General features: G+C 40.8%; 1 protein-coding gene across 1 annotated transcript in view; it reads right to left on the minus strand.

Annotated features, from left to right (window-relative positions):
- The window catches only part of LOC134227305 (contactin-4), a 1204188-nt gene that overhangs the window by 548416 nt on the left and 633681 nt on the right, over positions 1–22091 (minus strand). The gene's annotated exons all lie outside the window — the stretch shown is intronic.

Genomic DNA, 22091 nt, shown 5'->3' on the forward strand with positions numbered 1-22091 from the left:
TTTTGTGTTGGTTACTGCACAGCTGTGTATAACAAGTTGAAATGCATCATCAGAGCCAGTGCTCCCCGCATTTGGAGCTTTCTCAAAGAAATTTATCATGGGGTATACCATCCCGAATCAGTTCTCTATCATGGCAGCTTGCGAAAAAAGTCTCTCGCGATAAGCTACATATCGTATATGTATACAGAGATAATAAGTGAGAGACTTGTTATTTCTCTTTAGGATTCATTCTCTAACCCTTGCGCTACTCAGCAACTCTTGAAAGTAGCAAAATTGACAAGAGCTTCAGCGTACGATATGAACTACATTGATACGATTCGAATGCCTTGTTGTTGTGCGTACAAATGTGGCTTAAATCGTATATGATAAAAACTTATGATTATCCTGATAATGTTCGTACATACCAACGATTGCACATCATTCCAAACGATTCATCTCACGTATAAACGATTAGGAAATGTCAATATCAGTAATGTCTTTCATCGTGTTTACTCTCGAACTGTGTTTACAACTCAATTACATTTGTTAGTGCAGATATTGAGCGATAATGGTTGGCAGCGAAAAAGTACACCGGCAATAATCGGAATTTTGGCAGATCGGATGGAGTTAAGTAAGGATTTTGGAATTAATTTAATCGGTAAGGTTCAGTGGCTCAGTACTCAACGCCAGAAGGTGGGAGCTATATACGTACAACGCACATCGGTATATGATTTGTATGACAATATTTGTATACATAAACGATATTTCCGATATGATCCGATAAAACTGATATTGTTTATATAGGTTTATGACTTCCATAAACGCAATCGTAAATATTGCTTACGAAGGTATCATATACATATACAATATTATTTTTAGCCATCTTTATAAGCAGTCATATACGAATGTGAAAGAAAATACCAATATATGCGATACAATTTATCATTTCATATACGATATGTAGTTTACTGTTTAGTAGAGAGGGTAACCCAAGAAACCTTCTGTTACTTGGGTGGATTTAGCGGGTCCGGCCTTCTGCCTAACGTGTCAACCCGACTCCCTGAGTGATAATTTCAGGTGTCTGTACTGCCGTAATCTGGAAAAGTGACGTAACAGCCATTTTACAACATGCATGTTTTCCATTTTTCTGTTAAAAAGCTCGATGAGTAGTACTCGTTAACACCATTTTTGGAAAATGGCGTATACGTCACTTTTTCAGATTACGGCAGTGTATGCAGATTTGCCTTCATCCCTCTATAAAAAAAAGACAGACATCACCTCAATTCGTGAACTGAGTCGATCGGTATATAACACTGTGAGTCTCCGGGTCTTCTATAAAAAGCTTGTTTTTGGAGCGATCATATAGCCTTTACGTATACTTAGTATACGAGAAAGGCAAAAAGAAAAGCTTCTTGACACGTCGCAATGTAACTTTATAAAACCACTAGAAAAAAAAAACCTATATCGCATACCCATTGCTAGTTCCTCTTCCAACGGAACTGTTTTCATCCCGCAGTCTCACAAGGACCGTGAATTTAAGGATTTCCATATTGTAGGTCCACCCGCCGCAACCGCCATGGTGGGGATCACTTTCTATCACGTGCACAATATTGTTACACAAAGCACTGCCAGCCATGAGGAATACCCCCAAGCTACGCCCATCCCCCTTGGCTTCGTGGATGTGGCAACCAGTAGCGGCTGAGCCCTCGAGCAACCCGTAGGGCACTTTAGCCAGAGAGCCCGTCTCCACTGTGCTCGCCTGCCCGGCTACGGAACTCACTTCGCGAACAGTTTTTTGAAGAGGTATGTTGGTGCTCCCTGCTTATCGCGAACGGTGTGCATCCGTTCCCCGCGGGAGTTTATGAAAACAAATTTCTAACGAAAATGAAACATTTCACATTCTAAAATAACTGAAACGGGTGATGAACGACGGTAGTTTTGTTTTGGTTGGTGAACGCAGAACTAACTCCACGTGAGTGGGATGAATTTATTCCGACAGAGAAGATTTGTGTAAAATGCACTTGAAAATGTTGTTGAGGGGTAGAAATTTCAATTTCCCAATGTAAGTTGAGAGTATTTCAGAATAATTTATTACTCTTTTATAGCTATTCGGAATGGAGAAGACATAGTTTCAATTTTTTTCAGATTCGACCGGGGCGAAAGTTACGGTGGCGATCAAAACAATAAGACTAGCCCGTTATCATTGTTTTTTCAATGAACGCATTAACTGTCAGTTTAAAAAATAACGATAACAACGTTGTATAGTGAGCACATGTACCATCGTGACAAACGATTGTACTCAATTTGAGGCGCCAAGAACAAACATTCTACGCAGGAGGCATCGGCACAATTTCTTCTTCTTCTCTTCTTACTGGCATTACATCACCCGCTGGGACATTGCCGCCTCGCTGTTTAGTGTTCATTCAGCACTTCCACAGTTATTAACCGCGAGGTTTCAAAGCTAAATTACCATTCGTATAACACGATGATACTTTTATGCCCAGGGAAGTCGAGACAATTTACGAATCGAAAATTGCATAGATCGGCATCAGCAATCGAACCCAGGCACCATCAGCATCGGTACAATCCTGGGATCAAAAATATTTGTTTCCAAATTTCTGTGTAAGCAGAATCATCACATATAGGCACATCACAAACGATCACATTGATCGTCTCTCCATTATTAATCTGTTTGAGCAATCCAAAAAGATTTGTGTTTCTCCATGAGTTGACGTCGCAATTTTGCAAAGGAACAAAAACTACATTTGGATGGAAATGTCCTCGAAAACAGAAAAAAGAGTCAAACATTCTGAACAGATGAATTGGACCAGTTTCTTCATGCCGATATCCATTAAAACAAAGTGCTACCAAAAGCTGAGTGGCTAAATTAGCAGCTCATGCACAATAGTGAGTCTAAAAATTCTGCTGGAGCCGTTTGGAAATGGTTGAATAATATGAGAAAGTTAATACATGAGATGTTGTAGTCAAGCAGTCTTCCTATCTCAATCTGATTGAAAACCTCTGTCAGACTGTAAATATATAGGTCAATGTCGTTAAAACTAAAAATAAAGAGGAATTAAGGAGTCGAAACCAAGCAGTGTGGAATGATATAATGCAGTAATGCAAAAAGTAAATAAATTAAATAGGGCGTTGAAGACCAATCCATTTGAAAACAATCTTTTTATTCAGACAAAATGCAATGTCTCATCACTATCACTGGCGTTGACTATAAATTCATCACATTGTTTTAGGGGCATGCAAGCACAAAGCATGCTCTTCGCCAAAGCGTGAACGATTGCTAAATTATATCCGATAAAATTCTTGGCGTTCTTGGCGCAGCAGTAATGACATTTTGTGGACGGAAACAATAACACTTTTGCCGCTCATTCCATGGAATTCGCCAGCGGATGTTTTACGATTATTGCCTACGGAATGCTTACGATTGCCACTGCCGGCATATCCGGACGGATCAACCGAATGGGCAAGTATTTGCTCATCACGTTCTGGCGGGAAGTAGCTGGGACACGCCACAACCATCAAAGTCCGCCCCCAACGAGTCCGGAGTTTGATAATTATTTCTCCGTAATTGGACCGCCGAGCAGTTGCTGGTCGTGCCCGACGGTTTCTAATCCAGCCAACCTCATGAACTGACCGTCATCGAATGGATGGATGAACGGACGACGCTCATGACTGTGCGACGGCCGGAGCGTGTTGCAGCCGTAAAGATTCATGGCTTGTAATGAGATCTCCGCAGTCTCCTTTCCTTGCAGACAGCAGCCATGCTTCTCTCTATCGGGAGCGATATCGGCCAGCGTTTGGTACGCTGGACTATAGTTGAAAGCTAATCCGTTTAGTTTACGATCGATAACGGAGGCGTTCTTTTAATGATGCTCTCGAGCGAACAATCTCGTACTAATGTGATGCTTGTTGGTATCTCATGTGGAATTACTACAAGTGGTTCAGTTCTGATGAATTTTCGCATGCTCAAACGGTGGTCGAGAATTTCGGTTTCAGGAATTCAATTAGACACTAATAAAGTACAAGTGGAGTACGCTACGCTTGTGCATCCTTAACGGTCGATTAATTGCTTGATTAGATCCGTCGTCGTACCTAATTGATGAGAGGAGGGACCGGTCAGAGTGAACTTCGCTTGCAAGTTTCTCAGCAAACGAAAAGCATAATTTGAGTGAATTTACTGCCCCAGAAATGGCGCAAAGCCGGTTAGGCAGTCGGGTGACTGGCTAATAGGGGAATACGTGCTGCCCTACTCTACCCTCGTCATTCCACTTTATTGGCCTGCTTCCCTCGGGATCGACGCGCGTACTCTTGAAATGGAAAAAGGTTGATTTCCGAAGGGTGGTTAATGTTGGGGAAACATAAGGAACTTTTTCATTTCCATCCAAAGCGTCTTATTCTAAAGTGGCCGCTAGACTATACTGAACTGTGAATTACGTGAAGCAGGAGGATAAAATGAAAATTTACGCAACGTTGAATTCTCTGAAGCCAATCTAGGGTAATTTGGTCGGAAAACTGTTTCTGTCGATGCGCAGTTGATGGAAATTATTCTCATAAGTAATGAATACCACCTATACCTGCTGTGAAATACTACAATCGATTATTTTAGGTAAAGTTACTATTCTCATTAATTACAGAAAACTAGAAATTTAGAGCCAGTACTCGTCGATAGAAACCTTTTTCGCACGCGATGCTGCAAATCAAACCACCTTCTTTAACCAAGTGAAGCTCTCACACTGATACTGTTCCCTTCCTCTTGATACGGAATATTTAATATTATCACCCGTTCGCTTCAAAGTCCACTTCTATAAAAAAAATCTTTATGCCTGCCGTATCCTATCAAAACTGAATTTTCGCCATGAACATGAACTTCTATGTTTGGAAGATGGTATTAGCATTTCCGTATCATTGTAAAAGGCGTTTAATTTCACGCAGAAGCAATACATTCATCGCATTAATTATAGCATGATTTTATGTTTATGATTTCGTGTACTCATAATGGTTTAAATAATTGACCACATGGATTCGACTCCCATGTTTTTGTTACATTGATAGATAAAGTTGAACGTATGTCTTATCTTCTACTTCTATATACATAACAATGAATTTCTGTCTGTCTGACCCTTATAGACTCGGAAACTACTTAACCGACCGGAGTAAAAAAAATGTATGCTGGGCTTTTTGGACCAGGAAAAGTTTTTAAATGGTTCGAGCAGTACCGCCAACGGGGGTGTCATTGGGCCAAAATGTGGTATGCTCCAAATAAATGTTACACAGCTCTAGTAGTTAGCATTGGAATCAAGTTTTAATTAGTTTGGTACAAGCTTGAACAACGAATTTATCACTGAGTGGGGAAAAAATAATAAATGAGAGAAATTCTTCAATTCTTCTGATTTCCTAGACGTGAATTTTACTATAATTTCGAACCATTTGAAGTTTTGATCAAAATTCGTAACAGTTTCTGAGATATTAGGAGTTGAAACATTTTTCGTTTTTGGCCCAATCTTACCCCCTAGGCCGAATGTCACCCCGAACGACGGTACTGTCAGTTTTTGCGAACGTCATGTGAAAGCGAAAACAGTTGAATTTTCATTTGCAAGAGACCAAATGAAAATGAAGCGGGTTCCCGGTCACTTGTCACATTGAAAGCAGTCAGTTGCTTTGTTTTGAAATCTGAATTTCTAAATACTTTTAATAGATCGGTGCAAATATCGATGACTAGTTGATAAAATAATTTATTATGCCTGTATTTCGAGCTAGAAGTAACATTATTGAAGAAAAACCAGCTTGTGTACAATAGTTTGATGCGCTTCCATGAAATAAAGATCCGTGAATAAGCCTCAAAGAAGTAAATATCGCGTGACCTCTCTCACTGAAAATAAACATCTCAGTACTGGGTTCGAGACCCCTTCGAGGAATACAAATTTCTGCATAACTCGAGAGCTAATTAAGCAAATGGAACAAAGTTTGGTACGTGGATATTTAAAAAAAAATTAATGTTTTGAGACCCAACCTAGTTCTTAATTGGGAGGTTCCCATACAAATGAAACACGAATTTTGATAATAACCTATTTTTGGCGAGCCGAAGCTTGACGTGCTGCTAGTAAAAATAATTTATTAAATTAAAATATTGTCAAATGACAAGAATTTAAAAAAAAATGATAATGAATTTGAAATTTAATCGTAGTAGGTATACTAAGAAGCTAATGAGAACAAATTTGAAATTCAATCTCAGCAGGCTGACATGGAATTCTAGATTGTTCGAAAGGTGAAATTGGAAAATAAATGAAGATTATTCAGTGCTCGTTTCTTGAGGCGGAAATACGCAGATTGTTTATTGGCGCCCAAAGTCTGTTTTCCGCGGAGAAAGTACACTGAGGATACTGGTAGTAAGACTATCATACGATTCTCTTTTGAAATTTTGCCACAAGAAAATGTATTGATTTTCATACGATTCACTAATGGAATGCATTTCATACGACAATATTATGAAAAATTTCAAGTTCGTTTAAAAAAAGTGTAACCTGGTGTCGAACCATGGACGTCGTGATTAGGAGGCGTGTGATCACACCACACGTCCACCGACGCTTCCAGGAATCGTCTTGTTAGATGTCCAATAAAAATATAGATTTGATCAAAATATGATCTTAAGATTTTCATAGTTCAATTCTTATGAAACATTCTCATAAGTTTTGTCGTATGAAAATCTTGCGGCCAGTATCCTCAGTGTATAGACAAATCGTTTGGATAGGACAATTGTTTTTTGCCTTTCTCGTACAACAAAGTTGTACCGAAAGGCTATCATTTCACTCCGAAAACGAACTTTTGATAAGAGTTCCGGAGACCTATAGTATTATATACCAATCGATTCAGCTCGACGAGCTGAACAAATGTCTGTCTGTCCGTGTGTGTGTATGTGTGTGTGTATGTGTGTGTGTATGTGTGTGCACAAAATGCTATAAAAAACATTAGCCAATTTTTCACATAGTAACTCTTAACCGATTTTCTTGCAACAAGTTGCATCCGACAGAGACTAAAACGCTGTTGATCACTATTGAATTTCATAATAATTGCGAATCGCATAAAAAAGATAATATTAAAATAGTGTTGAGACATAGTCACATAGAACAATAATGTGTTATGAAAAATGCCTTGCATCTATGAATATTTTTGAAGTTTATCCGTGGCTTACTCCCATTAAGAGTTTCATCGTACTATAAAGATGCTCGTGTTGCACGCATTTAGGCGTAAGTATGCTCTTCGTTCAGTTTCATAGTACTATGAAATTGTCCGAAAGTCAAAATTCGAACATAGGAAATTCGAGAAACTTTTGACAGCGCCATCTGTCGTCTACTAGTGTAAATTTTCTACCATAACATTAGACGGTGTAACTGTTTTGCCTTTCTTGTGCATCATCGAGGTGTAAGCGTAAAGGCTACATTTACTACCTTTTTGTGCGAGAAAGGCGCCATCACCGCTAGGTGGATCAATCTGGGTTTTTTATTTTGAAAACCATGTTCATTTTTTTTATTCATTCGATAGAACACCTTTTTTCTGAGCTACAACATAATTTTTTCACACTCATAGACCCTAAATTTGATGATAAAAATCCATTTTAAAAGTTTTGAAAATTCGACTGCTTGGCAGTTAGCTCACAGGTTGACAGCTCGGCCCATAGTAAAATCAAGTTAGGGGTGTTCAATACGCGAAATTATTAAGATTTTCGAAATTGATTTTAAATAGTTCCCGTGCTCCAAAATAAATGAGATTTTGGATTTAGGCTCAGCTTTTATAATAGATTCAAGATATGTAATAATCTCAATACCCCAAAAAACCCAATGGTGTAGTCGTTGCACCCCTACAAGGCAAGACATTTTTTTTAAGTTATTGAAGAAAAGAAACGAAATAAAGCAAAAAAGAATGGTAAGCCAAATAATAGTAAGCCTTCCATATGTGAAATGAAAATGGTAAAAAAATTAAGGTAAGTCATGAAGCAAATTTTATGGAAAAAAGCATCAAAGAAAAATGCATATTTGAAACATCACGGATTTAATTTTGAAGTTTATCCGCCATCTGGAAGTTGAAAAATTTGTTTTTTTATTAATTTTTTATCTATTGCATTTATTTGACAGGCTCAGGCGTGTATAACACTTAACGGAGCCGAGATTCTTTTTGATATTTACAATTGATATCGTTATTATTTGCAGTTAGTACGAGGAAGGGACATATAGGGTAAATGATATATTTTGGACATGTACATATTTTGGACAAGCCTGAGCTTCTTCGATCAATTTTAAATAATGTGTAGGAAAATTTTTATCGAAAATATGATCATTGCATACTTTTACCTCAACTCTAGCGGCTCTTAATGAGAATTCACAAATCAACTATTATTTATCTTTAAAATTACCTAAATTGTAAAGCTTTCTACCAAAGTGCCTGCTGGACGCCAGTATGCAGGAGAACATGCATTATAGGACCTTCGTAACATGCACCTGAAACACGTTTAAATTGGTTCAAACGGCAATTTTGAGGTCTTGCGGCCAAAGTTTGATTGTAATTGAGATACTAACATATTCCAATCGCTTAACATGAACTCGAGACGGATGAAAAAGGAGTGACCAAAATGAAGTTATGTTTTTATGCATCAGACATTTATTGGTCACCCCATGTACAGTACATGGATGAACCATTAATTGCCAACTTTCAGGCTGTTTTCAATGATATCGATAAGATTGCGAAAAAATGTTAATTTCTGGTTTAACCTATGTCAGTTAAGCAAATAAATGCATTTAAATGAATGTGGATACGTGTAGGTATGTCATACCATTGAGATCTGTAGGTGGTCATTTTTAAATTAGGAGAAAATGACTCTGTCCAAAATATATGCATTTTCCATGTCGAAATTATATATTTGATGTCCAAAAAGAAAATATTTCAGTTCGCAGTCTATCACAGTTTACACCTAGTAAACGTAATTTACTCAGAAATTGGGCAATGGAGACACAAGACTAATCATAGGTTATGTGTTTGGATGAACCTAGTATGTGCCAATTGTTTTATACTATTCAATCTCGATATATTTCCTAATGAATGTCCTGCGCTTGTCCAAGATACATCATTTACCCTACCAAGATACTCGTGGCGACTCAAGGTTAGATTACGTAATTTAAGGACGGACGGGGTGGGGATTTAGATTTGAGGTATTTCAGCTGCTCATCCGGGTATTTGACATGACTGGTGTAGCGTAGCGTCGTGCTCGAGGTATGGTTCTTCAGGGAGCATCTTCCGGATGGCCAGAGCTTCATAGTACACGGAACAATAAGACAGAGACAAGAGAAAAACTGAGAAAGAAAAAAAAATGAGATATTATACTTTGATGTCAGACGAGCAAAGAAAGGTATAGATGTCCTGCATATAAACCACATCGCGATCTCCCAAAACACCTCGAACTTCAATAATAAAAAAAATGCTTCGTACCCCTTCATAAGTTTGGATTGGATTTGATTTGGATTAAATTTGGATTGGATTTGGATTGGATTTGAATTGGATTTGGATTGGATTTTGATTGGATTTGGATTGGATTTGGATTGGATTTGGATTGGATTTGGATTGGATTTGGATTTGGGATTTAGTTTGGTTGGTTTGGTTGGTTTGGATTGGTTTGGATTTGGTTTGGTTTGGTTTGGTTGGTTTGGTTGGTTTGGATTGGTTTGGATTGGTTTGGATTGGTTTGGTTGGTTTGGGATTGGTTTGGATTGGTTTGGATTGGTTGGATTGGTTTGGTTGGTTTGGATTGGTTTGGTTGGTTTGGTTGGTTTGGTTGGTTTGATTGGGATGGGTTTGGATTGGTGTTTGATTGGGTTTTGGTTTGGTTTGGTTTGGTTTGGGTTGGTTGGGAGTGGGATTTGGATTTGGATTGGTTTGGTTGGTTTGGTTGGTTTGGATTGGTTTGGATTGGATTTTGCGGATTGGTTTGGTTGGATTTGGATTGGTTTGGATTGGTTTGGTTAGTTTGGATTATGATTGGTTGGATTTGGATTGGATTTGGTTTGGATTGGTTTGGATTGGTTTGGGATTGGTTGGTTGGTTGGATTGGTTTGGATTGGTTTGGGATTGGTTTGGATTAGGTTTGGATTGGTTTGGGATTGGATTTGGGAATTGGTTTGGATTGGTTTGGGATTGGTTTGGATTGGGATTTGGGATTTGGTTGGTTTGGATTGGATTTGGGATTGGTTTGGATTGGTTTGATTGGTTTGGATTGGATTTGGGTTTGGATTTTGTGTTGGTTTGAATGGGATGGATGTGGATTGGTTCAATTGGTTTGGATTGGTTGGAATGGTTTAAATTGGTTTGGATTTGGTTTGGTTAGTTTGGATTGGTTTGGTTGTTTGTGTTTGGTTGGTTTGGATTGGTTTGGTTGTTGGTTTGGATGGGATGTGGTTGGTTTAGTTGGATTGGTTTGGATTGGTTTGGTTGGTTGGATTGGTTTGGTTGGTTTGGATTGGTTTGGATTGGTTGGATTGGTTTGGGTTGGTTTGGATTGGATTTGGGTTGGATTGGTTTGGTTTGGTTGGTTTGGTTGGATTGGTTTAGTTGGTTTGGATGGGATTTGGGTTGGTTTGCGGTTGGTTTGGGTTGGTTTGGTTTGGTTTGGATTTGGTTTGGATTGGTTTGGTTGATTGGTTTGAGTTGGTTTGGATTGGTTTGGTTGGTTGGATTGGTTTGGTTGGTTTTGGATTGGTTTGGTTGGTTTGGATTGGTTTGGATTGGTTTGGATTGGATTTGGGATTGGTTTGGATTGGTTTGGGTTTGGATTTGGTTTGGTTTGGATTTGGATTGGATTTGGACGGATTTGGTTTGGTTGGGTTTGGTTGGTTGGATTGGTTTGGATTGGTTTGGATTGGTTTGGATTGGTTTGGATTGGTTTGGTTTGGTTTGGATTGGTTTGGTTGGTTTGGATTGGTTGGGATTGGTTTGGGGTTTGGTTTGGATTGGTTTGGTTGGTTTGGTTGGTTTGGATTGGTTTGGTTGGTTTGGAGTTTGGTTTGGTTGGATTTGGTTTGGGATTGGTTTGGATTGGTTTGGATTGGTTTGGATTGGGTTTGGTTGGTTTGGGATTGGTTTGGATTGGTTTGGGGTTGGTTTGGTTGGTTGGTTGGTTGGTTGGTTTGGATTGGTTTGGATTGGTTTGGATTGGTTTGGTTGGTTTGGATTGGTTTGGATTGGTTTGGTTTGGATTGGATTTGGATTGGTTTGGATTGGTTTGGGATTGGTTTGGATTGGTTTGGATTGGTTGGATTGGTTTGGATTGGTTTGGTTTGGTTTGTTGGGATTGGTTTGGGATTGGTTTGGATTGGTTTGGATTGGTTTGGGATTGGTTTGGATTGGTTTGGATTGGTTTGGATTGGTTTGGATTGGTTTGGATTAGTTTGGATTGGTTGGATTGATTTGGATTGGAATTTGGTTGGTTTGGTTGGTTTTGGATTGGATTTGGTTTAATTTGGATTGGTTTGGATTGGTTTGGTTGGATTGGTTTGGATTGGTTTGGATTGGTTTGGATTGGTTTGGATTGGTTTGGTTTGGATTGGTTGGTTTGGTTGGTTTGGATTGGTTTGGTTGGTTTGGATTGGTTTGGTTTGGATTGGTGGTTGGTTGGTTTGGGGTTGGTTTTGGGTTGGTTTGGGGTTGGTTTGGATTGGATTGGTTGGATTGGTTTGGTTGGTTTGGTTGGTTTGGATTGGTTGGTTTGGATTGGTTTGGGATTGGTTTGGTTTGGTTGGATTGGTTTGGATTGGTTTGGGATTGGATTTTGGTTGGTTTGGTTTGGTTTGGGATTGGTTTGGATTGGTTTGGGATTCGGTTTGGATTGGTTTGGTTGGTTTGGGATTGGTTTGGATTGGTTGGGATTGGTTTGGATTGGTTTGGACGGGATTTGGATTGGATTTGGTTGGTTTGGATTGGATTTGGATTGGATTTGGGATTGGTTTGGATTGGTTTGGATTGGATTTGGTTGGTTTGGATTGGTTGGTTGGATTGGTTTGGGATTGGTTTGGATTGGTTGGATTGGTTGGATTTTGGTTGGGGATTGGATTTGGATTTGGTTGGTTTGGATTGGTTGGTTGGTTGGATTTGGATTTTTGGTTGGATTCTTGGTTGGTTTGGATTGGATTTTTGGTTGGTTTGGATTTGGATTGGATTGGATTGGTTTGGATTGGTTTGGATTGGTTTGGTTGGTTTGGTTGGTTTGGATTGGTTTGGATTGGTTTGGTTGGTTTGGATTGGTTTGGTTGGTTTGGTTGGTTTGGTTGGTTGGTTGGTTCGGATTGGTTTGGTTGGTTGGGTTGGTTCGGTTGGATTTTCCAAAAATAATGATTTCTCCAATAAGACCCTCGCTCTCCCAGTCTGTGTTAAGTTTTTCTAGGAATTGACAAAATACTAAAACCCAAGCTTTGGGTTATTCCATCTTTAATCCCATTAGATAACAATGGCTCTAAGGATCGGTTGATAATTCCTGCAGATGAGGGTTCTTCACAAATTACGTAACGTTGAAGGGGGAGGGAGGGGATCAAGCCGAGCATTACGATTCATACAAAAAAAAATAAACCTTCCATACAAAAAGTGTTACGAGAGAGAGGATGGGGGTTCAAAATCACCAAATATAGCGTTATGTTATTTAAGAAAGAACCCTGAGGTCGCCAAAATAGATCGTACCTCACAAAGCACCCGTTAGAGAGCATGCAATCAACATTCATCTGACTTCCTACGACTTCTCGGAGGAGTTGGAGATTTCAGCTATTGATCTTACGGTGTAGGAAGTCAGCAAAATTCATCTCCATTAAAGTCTGAGAATGATCATTCCTCTTCCAAAAATGGTCATCCCATCAGTCTTCATTCTGGGTTATCCAAGCTGATTGAAAAGGCGATTCGCCGCCAGCTACTTGAGTCTGCCGATCACAACACCATCTCGCTTAGGGGAAGGGGGGGCAATATGCCCTAGCTAAGCAAACACTGCTCTATTGTCTTATTTGTAACGCTATTCATGGGTATTTTTACATTATGCATCAGTTAAACAAGATGGCTAGTTGATACCATTCAAAAATTGTCAAAAATCTCAATCATATTGATAATATTCACATTTCAAAAAAGTGGTGATATTTTGTTGCCGGAAAACTCATGAGGCAAAACGCCTTTCAGCTGGCGGCTCCTAGGGAACAAAGTACCACGCGTCGGCGAATCAGCATTCTAGTATGGATAGTCCGTGGAGACGCAAGTACTTTGTAGGTTATTGCCACTAGGGCGTTTTGCCTCGCCAAAATGTTAGATGTTTCTTCAAAATGTGGAAATTTTCGGTTTTTCCGACCTTCCCATGCACTATTTTGAAACTTTCTTAACCTATCCTACATAATTTTAGATCTAGTTTTGTTACGGACATATTAATGACGGTAAATATGAGGGAAACCACAAAAGGCGTTTTGCATCGGGGGGGCGTTTTGGGACCTCTTCCCCTAAGTAACAGTTTGGTTTCCGCCGCGGTCGATCCACCGCAACAATTGACGCGAATTCCAAACGTCCTCAGAGCAAGATTGTCTCAAAAATCTTTCAGTACATTCAAAGTTAATTGCCTATATGCCGGGTATTAAGCCACCCGGTGTGGAAATTAATTACTGTGACTGAAACTTGATTATGCACATATGTACACATGTGATAGATTTACAGGGGATGGACAAAATAATTAGGATAGGCAAATTTTGGGTAAAATTAGATGTGTTGTAACTACCTTAGTTATCAACCGATTTAGACAATTCAGGCATGCCTGAACTAGAAAATTAATGCAGTTTGACGGTATGTCCATGGAACCGACTATGGCCACCGGATTCCGGAGATATTCCGGGTTTTTCGGAGGTAAGTTCCAAACCGTAAATTTGAGGTGGATATTAGAAGAAGTTGTGGTTAAAAATTGAATAATATTAGTAACCACAAATGAAGTAGGGCTCTTGCTGATTGGAACCATATATTGAGATTTGGAATCGGACCAGAATCAAGTGAGATATGGCCATTTCTTTATAATCGGTTCCGATCGATACTTATAAAAGGGGTCAGGCCACAACTTCATTTGAATCTCGCTTTTTGATAGAAGGTCCACTATGATTTTATTCTAGAAGGCCTCTAATGTGTCAAGAATGAAAAACCAATTGAATAAACGGATCCTGGAGTCGCTGGGATGTCCCCGGGGAACCTGTGAATGGGGACATTTAAGTTTTAGCACCAAAATCAGTCATTCGACGGCTCTTTTTTCATGGTTTTCGATCAGGAAGCAAAGTAAAAATATAAAATGGTTCATTGACGGCTCTGACCGCTTTCAAGACCTACGGATTAGTCCCGGGGAACCTGTGGAAGGCGACACTTTAGTTTTACCACCAAAACCAGTCGTTCGACGGCTCTTTGTTCATGGTTCTCGATCAGGAAGCGAAGAATGAATATAAAATGGTCCATTGACGGCTCTGACCGCTTTCAAGACCTACGGATTGGCCCGGGGAACCTGTGAAAGGGGACATTTTAGTTTTACCACCAAAACAGTCGTTCGACGGCTCTTTTTTCATGGTTTTCGATCAGGAAGCGAAGTATGAATATAAAATGGTCCATTGACGGTTCTGACCGCTTTCAAGACCTACGGATTGGCCCCGGGGAACCTGTGGAAGGGGACATTTTAGTTTTACCACCAAAACAGTCGTTCGACGGCTCTTTTTTCATGGTTTTCGATCAGGAAGCGAAGTATGAATATAAAATGGTCCATTGACGGCTCTGACCGCTTTCAAGACCTACGGATTGGCCCCGGGGAACCTGTGGAAGGGGACATTTTAGTTTTACCACCAAAACCAATCGTTCGACGGCTCTTTGTTCATGGTTCTCGATCAGGAAGCGAAGAATGAATATAAAATGGTCCATTGACGGCTCTGACCGCTTTCAAGACCTACGGATTGGCCCCGGGGAACCTGTGAAAGGGGACATTTTAGTTTTACCACCAAAACAGTCGTTCGACGGCTCTTTTTTCATGGTTTTCGATCAGGAAGCGAAGTATGAATATAAAATGATCCATTGACGGCTCTGACCGCTTTCAAGACCTACGGATTGGCCCCGGGGAACCTGTTGAAGGGGACATTTTAGTTTTAGCACCAAAACCAGCCATTCGACTGCTCTTTTTTCATGGTTTTTGTTCAGGAAGCGAAGTATGAATATAAAATGGTCCATTGACGGCTCTGATTGCTTCCAGGACCTACGGGTTGCCTCCGAGGAACCTGTGGAAGAGGACATTTTAGTTTTAGCACTAAAACCAGTCATTCGATTTTCGATCAGGAAGCGAAGTATGAATATAAAATGGATCATTGACGGCTCTGACCGCTTCCAAGACCCACGGATTGCTCCTGGAGAATCTGTTTAAGGGGACATTTTATTTTAAGCATCGTAACCAGTCATTCGACGGCTCTTTTCTAGTGGTTTTGATTAGGAATCGAGAAATGAATATAAAAGGGACCATTGAGGGCTCTGGCCGCTTTCTGGACCTACAGATTGGCCCAGGAAACCTGTGGAAGGGGACATTTTAGTTTTAGCACCAAAACAGTCATACAACGGCTCTTTTTTCATGGCTTTGGATCAGGAAGCGAAGTATGAAGTAGGATGGTTCCCCGAGAGCTATCCGTAGGTCCAGAGAACGGTCAGAGCCGTCAATGGTCCATTTCTTGTTCATACTTCACATTATGATTGAAATCTATGAAAAAAGAGCCGTCCAAAGATTGGTTTTTGTGCTAAAACTAAAATGTCCCCTTCCACAGTTCCCGGGAGGCAATCCGTAAGTCCTGGAAGCGGTCAGATCCATTAATGGTCCAATTTATACTCATACTTCGTTTTCTGATCAAAAATCACGAAAAAGAAGCCGTCGAGTTATTGGTTTTGGTGCTGCAACTTAAATGTTCCTTTCCACTGGTTTTCCGGGGGGAATCTGTAGGTCCTGAGAGCGGTCAGAGTCATCAATGGTCAATTTTATATTCATACTTTGCTTATATTAAAGAAGAGCTGTTGAATGATTGATTTTAATGTAAAAACTAAAATGTCCCCTTCCACAGGTTCCTCGGGGGCAACCAGTAGGTCCTGGAAGTGGTCAAAGCTGTCAATAGTCTTTTTATATTTACAGTAAAACCTCCATGAGTCGATATTGAAGGGACCATCGACTCAAGGAAATATCGAGATGTGGAATACACAAACCTTGTGATGCTGTTTGAAGGGACCATCGTAGAGACCCAGAACATATTTTTTAATATGGAATAATTTGCTTCTGTGAGACGATATCGAGTCATAGAATATCGACCTATAAAAAGAGCCGTCGAATAACTGATTTTGGTGCTAAAACTTATATGTTCCCTTCCACAGGTACCCCGGAGGCAATCCATGGAAAAAGAGCCGTCGAACGACTGGTTTTGGTGGTAAAACTAAAATGTTCCCTTCAACAGGTTCCCCGGGGCCAATCCGTAGACCCTTGAAGTGGTCAGAACCGTGAATTGATTATTTTATATTCATACTTCGCTTCCTGATCGAAAACCCTAAAAAAAGAGCCGTCGAACGACTGGTTTTGGTGCTAAAACTAAAATGTCCCCTTCCACAGATTTCCCGGGGCCAATCCATAGGTCCTGTAAGCGGTCAGAACCGTAAATTGACCATTTCATATTCATACTTCGCTTCCTGATTGAAAACCATGAAAAAAGAGCCGTCGAACGACTTGTTTTGGTGTTAAAACTAAAATGTCCCCTTCAACAGGTTCCCCGGGGCCAATCCGTAGATCCTGGAAGCGGTCAGAGCCGTGAATTGACCATTTTATATTCATACTTCGCTTCCTGATCGAAAACCATGAAAAAAGAGCCGTCGAACGACTGGTTTTGGTGTTAAAACTAAAATGTCCCCTTCAACAGGTTCCCCGGGGCCAATCCGTAGATCCTGGAAGCGGTCAGAGCCGTCAATTGATTATTTTATATTCATACTTCGCTTCCTGATTGAAAACCATGAAAAAAGAGCCGTCGAACGACTGGTTTTGGTGTTAAAACTAAAATGTCCCCTTCAACAGGTTCCCCGGGGCCAATCCGTAGATCCTGGAAGCGGTCAGAGCCGTCAATGGACCATTTTATATTCATACTTCGCTTCCTGATCGAAAACCATGAAAAAAGAGCCGTCGAACGACTGGTTTTGGTGTTAAAACTAAAATGCCCCCTTCAACAGGTTCCCCGGGCAAATCCGTAGATCCTGGAAGCGGTCAGAACCGTCAATGAACCATTTTATATTCATACTTCGCTTCCTGATCGAAAACCATGAAAAAAGAGCCGTCGAATGACTGATTTTGGTGCTAAAACTTAAATGTCCCCATTCACAGGTTCCCCGGGGACATCCCAGCGACTCCAGGATCCGTTTATTCAATTGGTTTTTCTTTCTTGACATATTAGAGGCCTTCTAGAATAAAATCATAGTGGAACATCTATCAAAAAGCGAGATTCAAATAAAGTTGTGGCCTGACCCCTTTGATAAGTATCGATCGGAACCGATTATAAAGAAATGGCCATATCTCACTTGATTCTGGTCCGATTCCAAATCTCAATAAATGGTTCCAATCAGCAAGAGCCCTACTTCATTTGTGGTTACTAATATTATTCAATTTTTAACCACAACTTCTCCTAATATCCACCTCAAATTTACGGTTTGGAACCTACTTCCGAAAAACCCGGAATATCTCCGGAATCCGGTGGCCATAGTCAGTTCTATGGACATACCGTCAAACTGCATTAATTTTCTATTTCGGGCATGCCTGAATTGTCAAAATCGGATGATAACTAAGGTAGTTACAACACATCTAATTTTACCCAAAATTTGCCTATCCTAATTATTTTGTCCATCCCCTGTAGTTCGGAAAAGGTATTGGAGGGTAGCTGCCCCTTCGGTGGGGTTTGATCCCACGACCCCAGTTCGCATGACAGGTGCTTTCCCTACTAAGCTACGAAGGACCTCCGTCGTCCACCGCAGCTTAGCGGGTACTGATGAAACCAAATTCCCAGCACCAGGTACCAGCCGATCTCTCGCAATACATTTTCAGAACTAACTCTCTCAAATGTATTTTTGTACACATGTCAACCAAGTAGGATGAATATTTAGTATTGTCCGGCTCCTACGGTGCTGGGAATTTGGTTTCATCAGCACCCGCTAAGCTGCGGTGGTCGAAGGAGGTCTTTCGTAGCTTAGTAGGGAAACCACCTGTCATGCGAACTGGGGTCGTGGGATCAAACCCCACCGAAGGGGCGGTTACCCTCCAATACCTTTTCCGAACTAAATCTATCACATGTGTACATATGTGCATAATCAAGTTTCAGACATCAAAAATCTTTGCTTTGGCCTAAATATATGTCGAGAAGGCGTTCAACAATGTATGGCATCGTGCTCTGGTGTGCAAACTCCAACGCTATAATCTTCCCAGCTACCTGGTACAAATTTTCCACAACTACCTGTCAGCGAGAACATTCCGGATCTCACAGCGGATCGGTGCGCAAGAAGATGTCGCAGGCATCATCATGGGTGGCATCCTCGGCCCCTGTTATTTAACATGTTTACCTCCGACATGCCAGCCCTAGCAGCACACATGTTACACATAGGTTACTGCAACTCATATGTAACCGGGTTTAGTCACAATCTAGTTGCTGTAACCATTTTTGTCTCAATTGTGCTGCACGGGCCTCCAGACGGCGAAATTCTATCAAAACTTCAACAAGGCCCGGATGTTACCTCACCTGATCTGTATCAACGCGATGAAGACCCAGATCATTATCTTCACCTATTGCATATCCATCAAACATTTTCTACTTGAGGGTTGTAAAATCACCCTAAATGGGACGAAAGTGGAATGGGCCAATATGGCTGACTATCTTGGCTTGACCCTCGACAGCCAACTTATTTTTCGGCTGACAAAACAGGTTGACAAAACAGAGTCGAACTGTAACGTTCTGTTGAAAATACTTTTGTTGGTCCGTGAATTGGTCAAGAATTTCGAATACTATTTAAGGTTTCCGGTAATAGTTCCGATCTACCAAAAATCATAACCAGAAAATGCTCGAATTATTTACGTAAAACAAGAAAATTTTATACTCATATCCTTCAGCGCTGTTAGGACCACAAAGATTTTTTTGAATCCTAACGGAATATCAGAAAATGTGTCTTCAAAATCCCAGAAATTTCCACGGCTGCTCCTTCAGGACCCTGGGCTTCGGCCGTACGAGGCACATTACATATAGTAGTACACTATGCTTCATAAAAATCGTCCAATGATTACTTGCTGTAAGGACTCATTCGTCAACGTATTCTAATATGATTGAGCTGGTTAAGCGTGTGCTTCGAAAATATCTATGTAGAACTAAACTCCTATCTCCTTTTAGTTTTAATGTAATTTTTACCAGCTCTAATCAATCACGGAGTAACTTCAATCGGTCTAACGATACACTGACTTAACAATAACCTTCATACTTCAGTAACGATAGCAGGTAGACAAACTGTTTGCCTATAGATCGTACTCGAAGAAATTTCCCTTTTTTCAATTTGCTAAATTACCACTAATCATCATTTTTGCAAACCCAAAAGAATGTTTTTTTTCTCTGACTCCAAAGGCGTGTCGGAAATTCCCACACACCTTGACCGAAGTGCCATTCGTCGTCACTGGTCACATACAGCCCGATAGGACACAATGGAGAGAGGAATGTGTGAAAAATGGCCTCAGAACGTGGTACGACACCTATATCATGGCATTACCGTTGCCACTAAATTCATTTTCCAGCCGGATCGAGAAACACCGACCGACCGAACTATGCCTGGGCGGCTGCTGGTCGGAGCGAGCGTTGGAGCAGGTGGGGGCGCTTCGTGAGGCAAAAGACACCGGTTGGTTGCTACCCTTTTCTTGCCCCCATCGCCAGCCCTGGACAAAGAGAAATATAGTGTATGTGCATGTGTTGTCACATATATAAAAGTTAAATGAAACGAATAAAGGTAACGAGCATGTGCTTGCGGTTACCTGCCCGGCCCAACCTGCATCGCTCGTCGGTTGGTTCGTTTCTTCTCGTCCACTCTCGTTAAACTCATGGACTATTGTGCATTGAGGATGCCAACTGCCTTCCTTTGCTCCCCTCACTTGGGGCTCTGGTCGACGACGAGCGGGCAACTGTAGGTCATCAATTAGATTGGCTTCGGTTTGCTATGCAGCGTTCGGTTTGGTCATCGGACTTCATACTGGGGGTGGCACACCTAGGAATGTACCACCACAACCCGGGCTTACCACAATAATGGATGGGAATTTGAACGAGAAGAATACTCATTTGGTTATCCATACCCGATGGCTTTCATGACAAGGTCCCCCTAGGGATTCGGGTGATAGGGCGATTCTTCCGATTGGAGTGAAGATTATGCAAGGCTGAACGATGCATTCTTGATTTTCACTGCTCTCTCAGCCACGTAAGTATTTTGAGTTATAAAAGCTACGTCACATCAGGATGGTAAAGTTTTCTAATGGATCACACTTCAAGTTCGGAATGAGCCCCTAAACAGAGTCCCGTGAATAACGAGACTAACTAATGTCGGATGTTTTCCAAACTTCGTCCTGAAGCATGACCATACGAGAAGAGGTTTGATGAAAATTCAATTATGTTCCAAGCTGTGCCTCATATTCATATGATGTACACAGGGCAAGTGCTAGTTTCAATTACCGTTAGCAAATGGGAAACTCAAAATCATCAAGCTTTTATCGTCTCTTACTTTTGATGGTTCTGCATTTCCGTCATTGCTACTCTGATGAGACTGAAGAAAATTCCATATGATCGTAATTCGAAACCTTTAGGTAACTCAGGGCGATACGACGCGGTTCCCTTTTCCTTATCCTTCAACTCTTTTCCAATTCCATTTACCTTTCTGCGATTTTGGAAATGCACATTTTTGTTTTGAGCAAAATGATGTAGCTGCGTAAAAATGTAATAGCATGAGCAGTGCACAGAGAACAAATATATTCCGTGCAATTTTTTTTATAGAATACATAGTTCATAGTTAGGGTTACTGGTTCTTGAAATTAATCAATAAAAATCAAAATCATAGAATCGGAGTACAAATTGCTATGCTCATTCTTGTCATTTTTATATCCGATCCTAATGAAACCAATCAACCTGGTCAATTGACAGTAGTCTATCTTTTGTTCACCGCCATTGTTGTTTATTCTAAACCGAAGTGTGATTTGCAACCGTAGAATACTGATCAAAGCTTCCGCGCTCTTTTATATCGCGTCTTGTTCGCCCTCGTGCGGTGTTGCAGCGATCTCGCCCATGCTGCATTCTTCTTTTCTTTCTGCTCACATTCGCCGTCATACCAGTCGTTTCTCTGATCCGGAGCCACCGTGCCAAGTGCAGCGGTTGCGGTGCTACCAATGGCGGATCGAATATCTCTCCAGCCATCTTCAAAAGACGCTGCGCCTAGCTGCTCTTCCGTTGAGAGTGCCACTTCCAGCTGCTGCGTATCCTTGGGCTAATTTACCGTCTTGTAGCCGCCCAATGTTAAGCCGCGGCGTTCGACTTCGACGCTTGTCGTACACCGTTGAAAGTTTTGAGCGCAGGCATACTGCAACGAAGTAGTGGTCGGATTCAACATTCACACTGCGGTAAATGCGGACGTTCGTGATGTTGGAGAAGAATTTGCCGTCGATTAGAACGTGGTCGATTTGGTTTTCCGTTACTTGGTTAGGTGATCTCCATGTGGCCTTGTGGATATTTGGGGGGAAAGAATGTGCTTCGGACTACCATTCCGCGGAAGGCTACGAAGTTTATGCATCGGTGGCCGTTATTATTTGATACGGTGTGCAGAATATCCGGTCCCATGACTGGTTTATACAATTCCTCCCTGCCTACCTGTGCGTTCATGTCGCCTATGATGATTTTGACGTCGCTTGAATCGAACGCAAATGGAACGTATAAACGCATTAATTCAATTCACTTGAACGAAAAGAAAGATGAACATGTTCAACTTTTGGCAAGTCAATT

The sequence above is a fragment of the Armigeres subalbatus genome, chromosome 3 (assembly GCF_024139115.2).
Source record: "Armigeres subalbatus isolate Guangzhou_Male chromosome 3, GZ_Asu_2, whole genome shotgun sequence".
NCBI lineage: Eukaryota > Metazoa > Arthropoda > Insecta > Diptera > Culicidae > Armigeres > Armigeres subalbatus.